The following is a 7,849-nucleotide window of genomic DNA, read 5'->3' as shown; positions in this document are numbered from 1 at the left end:
TGGCCAAGTTTTAATGTTTTTATGTGTTAGGTATTTTTACACCTGTCGAAATAGTCGACTGTATTTCGTTGTTCATAATATCCATTTATACAAAGTGTTCGGCCACGCTAGACTGGCTTCGTACCATGTCAATCCGTCGAATACAGACTGCGCTGCGTGCCTGATTCGGCCGATGCATTTGGTCCGATGGTATTCAGATTGCTTCACGTGCTTTTTAAATAGAATATATGCCACAATGGGCTGTTTCGAGCACGGGTGTTGTTAGGAAAACATATAAAAAGGATTTCCTCATTGCTTGCTCAAAAGCGGTATAGTATAATTCATGTTTTTAAATGACTACTTGTTTCCGGTTGGTAGTTATTTTAATTTTTAGTTTATTTATTTTATTTTTTAAACATTAAAAATTTTTTGAAAATGGCTATTTTTGTTCATCTTTTTTTCGAACCAGCGCTGTGGTACCTACACGACTATAATATATATAATTATCACTCACAAACCTCATCAGAGATCTTGATTTCGAGTCTTGGTCACAAATTTATCGTTTATTTCATACGTGATCATACGTTAATCGTTTATTTCATTCCGTTTCATATTCACTGAATATTATTACTGACATATTTTCCAAAAAACACATGTCACTTGATGAGTTTTCTTCTCACCTGTAAGAGTCCTGTGACCTTTTGTAGCCATTTAAAGCCTTGGTTAAAGTTTTATTCTCTATCTTTCAGCCTACCAGAGAGAGGTTATAGATGACTTTAAATTTTATATTTATTATTTTGTTGGATCTTTGTTTTAAATTTCAGTAACATTTATGAATTAATAGATATGAGAAACCTTAAAGAGTTTTTTAAACTTTTTTAGGTGATCAAGCTATAGCAATTTACTTCTACGTACCCATGACAGTTCTTATACTGGTGAACATTTGTCTGTTCAGTTTCACCATCTGCAGAATTTGGAGAATAAACCAAGGAACCAAAATACTCAGTCATTCGGAGAGTGGTCGGAATGACCGGCAATCAAAATCAAGAACAGACAGAGATAGGTAGTCTTTTTATATTAATTCTACAAAAGAGGCCCCAAAAAAGTAATTTCCTTGAAATATGAAATTTCCCAAGTTTCTTTCAAATCCCTCACCTTATTCATTGTTTCCTATAGCATTTCTCGCATCTCGTAAAAGCAATAGTCAAATTATGTCTTGTGGCCGTGTGGTCGAAAGCGTCAGGTTTAATCCTCTGAACAATTTATCCCCCATCAATGTTAAAGCAAGATTTTCCGCTTATAATTGTGGAAGTACGTTGCAAGAGTTATATTCACACAATAATACAATATTGCCACTTCTTAAAAAATCAGAAAATCCCTTTGTGGATAGTTTAATGACAATTAATTACTTTGTTTAAACCACCACTTGTTGCTTCGTCAGAATAAACGTATAATTACACAGGCCTGCAAATTTACACTTTTTGATAGTTTTTTTCACCGTAATGGGTGAATCGTATGTATTTTGGAGCGCTTAGTCCAAAAATGCCATCAGTTTTTCTTCAGCACATAGGGATTTTCCGCAAAATGGAAATGAAAGTTATGCAAAACCCGCAGTACATATAAATAAAAATGCATTTGAAATGAAAAATAAATATATATTACTAGTGGTTTATTTAAATTTTAAAATACAATTTGATAAAATATTACAATAAGGATTTATATTTCTTTATAATATCTACATCTTTTCCCCTCAAAACTCCGTTTTGAGCTTTTCCATTTGTGTGGGATGTCTGGAAGTTCTCTATGGAGCATCCAACAGTAGTATGGAGTCTCCCATCATATTCACATCCCATCGTCCTTGGTACCTCCGTTCCATTTCTTTAATGCTTGGTGGAACCTCTCGCCCTGCTCTTCACTTACGGCACCAAGGTTTTGTGGGAAATAATTCTAATGGGAGTTCAAAAAGTGAAATTTCAAGCTCATGGAGCACCCCAAGGTTTTAAAACATTTCAACATTTTATTTACAATTTCTTAATAATCCGGGTCCTTATTGTTCCCCAAAAACTTAGTCACAACTTCTTTAAATGATATCCACGTCTCTTTCACAGCTTTCATCACCATCACAACTGATTGTCTTTCATTAGTTTCCGAATGTCCGGACCAACAAAAACACTCTCCTTTAACTTTGCCTCAGACAGTCCCGGGAATTTCTTTTCAAGGTACTTGAACGTTTCGCCATCTTTTGGAAATGCCTTGACAAACTGCTTCATCAGTCCAAGCGTGATGTGAAGTGGGGGTAAAAACATTTTTTTTGGGATCAACCAAAGACTCAAAGTGATTTTTTTTTCTCCAACCTTCAAAGTTCTCGTTGGTGGCACTTTTTGGCTCCATAGGTTTCCATGATTCATACGCTGACTAATACTGTTAAATATACTAATTTTTATCATATTTCATAGTTTCTGGTATAAACTATAAAGCCGAATAGGAAAAACAACTTTTTTCGGCATATTCATAAATATACGCCTTAAGGTAGGCAATCCCGCAGAAAATTGCATTTTGCGGAAAATGCTTACGTGCTGGAAAAAAACTGGGGGCATTTCTGAACTCAGCGCACTAAAATACATAAGAATCACCCATTATTTTAAAGAAAGCAATATGGTCGCAGGCCTGTGTTATATTTCCAACACAGATAACTTATTTTGTGGCACCATTTTAGGTTAAAAAAAAATCAACGAATTTCAAATAATATACAGTTTTAACTTTTTTTAATTTTATGCAGCTGATAAACAACTATTTACCACATATTAATGGTTGTACATCAGTTGTTTTAAACATGAAGCACGTGTATTAGAAACGTCCTTATTGTTTAAAAAACCAACGTATTACGTAAGCAATGCACACTTCATAGAGTTTTATGTAAATTTTGAAGAGGCGATTTTTTTTAAAAATTGTTTTGTTTTCAACAATTAAAGTGGTCAAAACAAAATGCAGATTATTTTTTATCTACACTTTGTTTTAACCATTGGTTTCGAAACATTATATTATTTTGATTAAATAGTGGTATTAGAAAAGTGTTTTATTTATACACGGAAATAATTATCTCTTTCCTTTTTTTGATTAATATTTTCCAGACCAATAGTCGTAAGAAATGGACAGTTGAAATGATGACACATTTTTTTATTATCAAATAAGATGCATAATAATTTTTAAAGAAGCTTTAACATTTAATATTCTTGAATGAGCAAGAAAACCCGTTTTGCCGAACACATTTGGATTCAGATCGTCGATAATAATTTGATAATCTTTCAAAATATGATCTTCATTTTGCCTCTTCCTCTTACCTTTTAAAAATTTTCGATCAAATATATTTATTAATACAATTATTTATTTATTTGTAGAATATTTATTTACATAAAGATCTTCGCTCTGATGGGAATATGTTGGATTATGGAGATAATATCTTGGCTCGCAGCTGGAGCTGAAGAAATTTGGTACTTTACTGACTCCATCAACAGCCTAAGAGGTTTATTCATCTTTCTGATATTCTGCTGGAAGCCTAAGGTCTGGAATGGAATCGTAAGGAAATTTACTGCACTCAAGACAAAGTTGGACAAACCAAAACAGGTTAAAGAACCCGAAGAATCGGCTGAGAGGGAAATGGAACATCTCTAGAAAGGACACATTTGATTGCTGACCCGAATAATAAAGTCTTGGAAGATTTAAAAAATATATTAACAAAATCTTTATGAATTATTAGCATATAATGGAGAATAACAATAACAGCTCCTTTTATAAAAATATGAATGGAAATTGAAATGTTCTATTTATCCCAACAGCCCAGCGTTCTGCCTCACTATCACTCGGCTGACACCGTAGATTGCTATCCCATTTCAATTTCGTAAAAAATTTTTTTATGTTGAAAATTTAAACCTCTATCAGGCAAATGTTTGACTCACCAAATACTCCCGCCAGGCAATTGTTTTGTTATTCTTTAATATATGGGTATTAGAGTATCATTAGAATATAAGCGATAACCAAACTAGACTCATGCCTGTATCACTGTAAAATGGTGATGAAGAAAAGAAAAATTTGGTACAAAATCATGCTTCTGTTCAAATATTATAATATTCTGTAACGGTTTGCATTTAACGGCCCTCACCAGCCACCAAATTTTTATGAAATATTAAATAATCGAATATCAAAGTTATTATAAATTGCCAAAAAGGTCCCAGTTTTCTAACTCGATGTGTACTTTTCCATAAATTTTCAATATTAAATATTTTGTTTTGTATATCCTCAATATCTTATAACACCATAATTATATAATAATAATAATAATAAGAGTTTTTTTATCTTTTTTTTTGTAACAAATATATATAATGATATCCTCTCTGGGATCTCCCGTGCTGAGGAGTTCATTAACATATTATGTATAATTTAATTATAAGAAAATTAATATTACAACAAAGTTAACATGAATTTAATTATGAACATATTTCATGTAGTATAATTTTTTATTTTTTTTAAAATAATTTTAAAATAAGTAAGATAGTTTTTTTTTGGTATAGTTCAGTTGATTCTGTTTTAGTCTGTGTTTGATCTAAGTAAATTTTCTATTTCAGATCTCCCTATGTTAAGTATCCAGCTTTTTATTTGTGATTTAAATGTTAAAGAGTTGAGGTTTTTGAGTGAGAGTGGTATTTTATTATACAGCTTTTTTGCCCAAAAGTTGTATTAGTAGTTATTTGTTGGATCAGTTTTTGACCATGAGATCTAGTGTTTCTATTTGTAATGATCTGGACTTTTCAAACTTTTCTTTCTGCAATGAATTTTCTTTAAGTTCCATAGGTAAATTTTCCATAAGGCTTTGATTATGTATATATCCGGGGTAGGATTATCCTCCCTGCCGTTTGTACAACCCTTTGCTTCTCTCTCTCTTTATTACATACCCCTTCATGTGTGTGCATCCTAGTTTGTCTACGTGTTTTACGATCTTGAACGTAATTATTTCACGTGACGGTTCAGTATAAAAAGGTCTTCACCGAACTTTGTGCCAATATGCGAACCCAATCCCAGTATGAAGTTTACTTGGTTCCACCCTACATAGCTAAATCAGTTTAGTTTAACTTCTCTCTCTCTCGGCATTCCTTTCTCCTTTTAGCGAAGTACTTGCGATTTGTTCAGTTTTATGGTCTCCTCCCTATGTCTATAGAAGAGTAATTAAATAATTCTGTTAATAAAATTGTACCTCCCTAAAACCTCTGTCAGGATTCGAACCCGCAGTCTTATGATTTATCGCAGAGCTACATAACTTCCTATTTAATGATTTGTCTGATTCTTTGGTTTACGGTCTCTGAAGATAGGACGCCATCTCGCTAATTATTATTTCCTCCCTAGCTCGATTAACCGACATGGTAAACACTTCCTGCCGCTAAATACGTTCACTCTGTTTTTAAAACACAATTATTTTTATTATTATTTCCATGTTTTTAAGACAAGTAATTGAGTTTGAACTGTTTACGAAATCACGTTTAAATTTACACATTTTATAATAAAATCGCGATCGCACAACACTTAGCGCCCTTGAGGTGATTTTTCACAAAAACGGCGCTCTACAAATTAACCTATTATTATTATTATTATTAATTGTATCCTCTCTGAGTCCAACCACTTTCACTTGACACAAACACCGGTTCAATAATATTTCACTTTAATTTAATATTTAACAATAATTTTTAACACCATCTGAATTCACTAACTTAGCGTAATTTCACACATCACCACTGATTTTAATTGATTTCTTGGAGCTCTCCCCATCCCCAAGTTCAAACCCAGATTGTCCGTATTTTCAAACACGCTGCAAGGTCTACAATTCCGTGGTAAAAAAACTCATAACTCTCTTTGAAGGGCCTGCCTGTCGTATTTTATGTTGTTAATCTAAACAAAAATTTTTTTGGAGTACGTTCGTCTCGTTCATATTATGTAAGTGTTCAAACCATCACATATTGTACGTGTTTGTTGTTATTTCTTGGGTTTTGTACTTATGAATATAAATGAGTATAGTTTTAGAATATAGTTGTTGAATTGACATGATGTTAAGATTGGTGAAGATTTCGTTAGTGCTAGTTCGTACAGGAACTTTCAGTATAATTTTCATTATGGCTTTTTGAGTTTTGATTAGTAGATTAAGTATATTTTTATTTGCACTGCCCCATCTGATAATACCGTATTCTAACAGTGATTGGCAGAGAGCCATGTAGATTTTGATTAAGTCTTTTTTAATGAGCACATTCCTGATAGGTGTTTATTAATAAATTAGTTTTTTAATTTTATTATCTAAATAGCTAATGTGATTGGTCCATTTACATACATATATGGTTAACGTTTTCATTTTCGTTGATACATTATATGGTTAACGTTTTCTAATGAGGGACAATAACAATGCTCATTTAAGTGATGCGGGCCATGAATTTTCAAGTTAAGGTTTTCTTCAGAGTTTTTTGTATTTTTTATTTTGAAAGTGATAAATTTGGTTTTATTTGCATTTTGTGTAAGTGGTAGTCTAGCCATTTTTTTATCCTGTTTAGTGTGTCTTCTATTTTTTTAAATGTTTCTGTCCATCTGTCCAATTATTCCCATTTATAAGGAGAACAGTATCATCCGCAAAACTGATGATTTCTCCGTCACATTCTATGTGGCATAGATGATTTATGTAAATTAGGAACAGAATCGAATCCAGAATACTTCCTTGAGGCACCCCGAATTCGACATCAATACACTCACTGGTTATGTTCTTAAGTTTCACAGTTTGCTTTCTATTTCCCATGTAGCTTTTAAAGAATATCAGTTCATTATCAGTGATTCTTATGTTCTTTAGTTTTTCAAAAAGATGTGAGTGATTTATTGTGTGAAAGGCTTTAGAAAGGTCAAGAAATACTCTAATGCTTTTTTTATGTGAATCTAGAGAATTTTGAATATATTCAATTACTAAAGCTATGGCGTTGGATGTTCCTAGATTTTTTCTGAAACCAAATTGTTTTGGTGATAGTTTATTTGATTCTAGGTAATCGACGAGTTGAGTTTTAACTGTTATTTCTAAGATTTTAGAGAATGTGTTCAAAATTGTGATTGGTCTGTAGTTATTGATATCTTTAAGATTTCTTAATTTAAAGATTGGTGTAATAGTCCCTATTTTAAGTTGTGATGGAAATCTGCTTTCCGTAATAGATTTGTTTATTAGAAAGAGTATCGGTTCGGTAATTTCATCTTGTATAAATTTTAATGTTTCCATTGTGATTTCATCACTACCAGATGAAGATGTTGGTTTGAATTAAGAAAATCATAGTATTAGTTCTTGTTTAGTGATTTGTTTTAGAGCAAATTTAAACATTTGTGGATTTGGGTGTTTGTTTATTTTCGGGTTATAGTGTTGGGTTTGGTTATTTTATTCGCTAAGTTCGAACCTATGTTTGCAAAAAAATTGTTTGTGTAGTTAATAAGTTTATGTACAAGATATTTGTATGTAATTAAATTGGCTCTTCGAAGTACTAGTACATATTGAATTATTTGGCGGGTTGGAAATAAGCCGACGTGGCTCAGTGGTCCAGAGCGTCTGACCAGACATCAGAAGGCACGGGTTCAATTTCCGTCGGCGGCATTTATTTTTACTCGGGAGATATTTTCAATTTGTATTGTTATTACAGGCGACTAATTATTGCTTATTATAATTTAATAAAGAATTAACTAAGATTATTTACAAAACATTAGATAGAGGCAAAAAATGCTTAAGTATATTCATTGACCTCAGTAAAGCTTTTGATAGTGTCTCACATTCAAAATTAATTAATAAAGTAAATAATATAGGAATTAC

At 32.1% G+C, this 7,849-nt stretch overlaps 1 non-coding gene across 1 annotated transcript; it reads left to right on the top strand.

Annotated features, from left to right (window-relative positions):
• Nucleotides 1–7,563: 7,563 nt before the first annotated feature.
• On the top strand, nucleotides 7,564–7,636 carry TRNAS-AGA (transfer RNA serine (anticodon AGA)). The gene has a single exon. It is a non-coding gene; the product is annotated as a tRNA-Ser (tRNA).
• The last annotated feature ends 213 nt before the right edge of the window (nucleotides 7,637–7,849 follow it).

This window comes from Hesperophylax consimilis, chromosome 24 (genome assembly GCF_061612785.1).
Source record: "Hesperophylax consimilis isolate HC1 chromosome 24, BYU_Hcon_1.0, whole genome shotgun sequence".
Taxonomy (NCBI): domain Eukaryota; kingdom Metazoa; phylum Arthropoda; class Insecta; order Trichoptera; family Limnephilidae; genus Hesperophylax; species Hesperophylax consimilis.
This window is presented reverse-complemented; position numbering and strand designations above follow the sequence as displayed.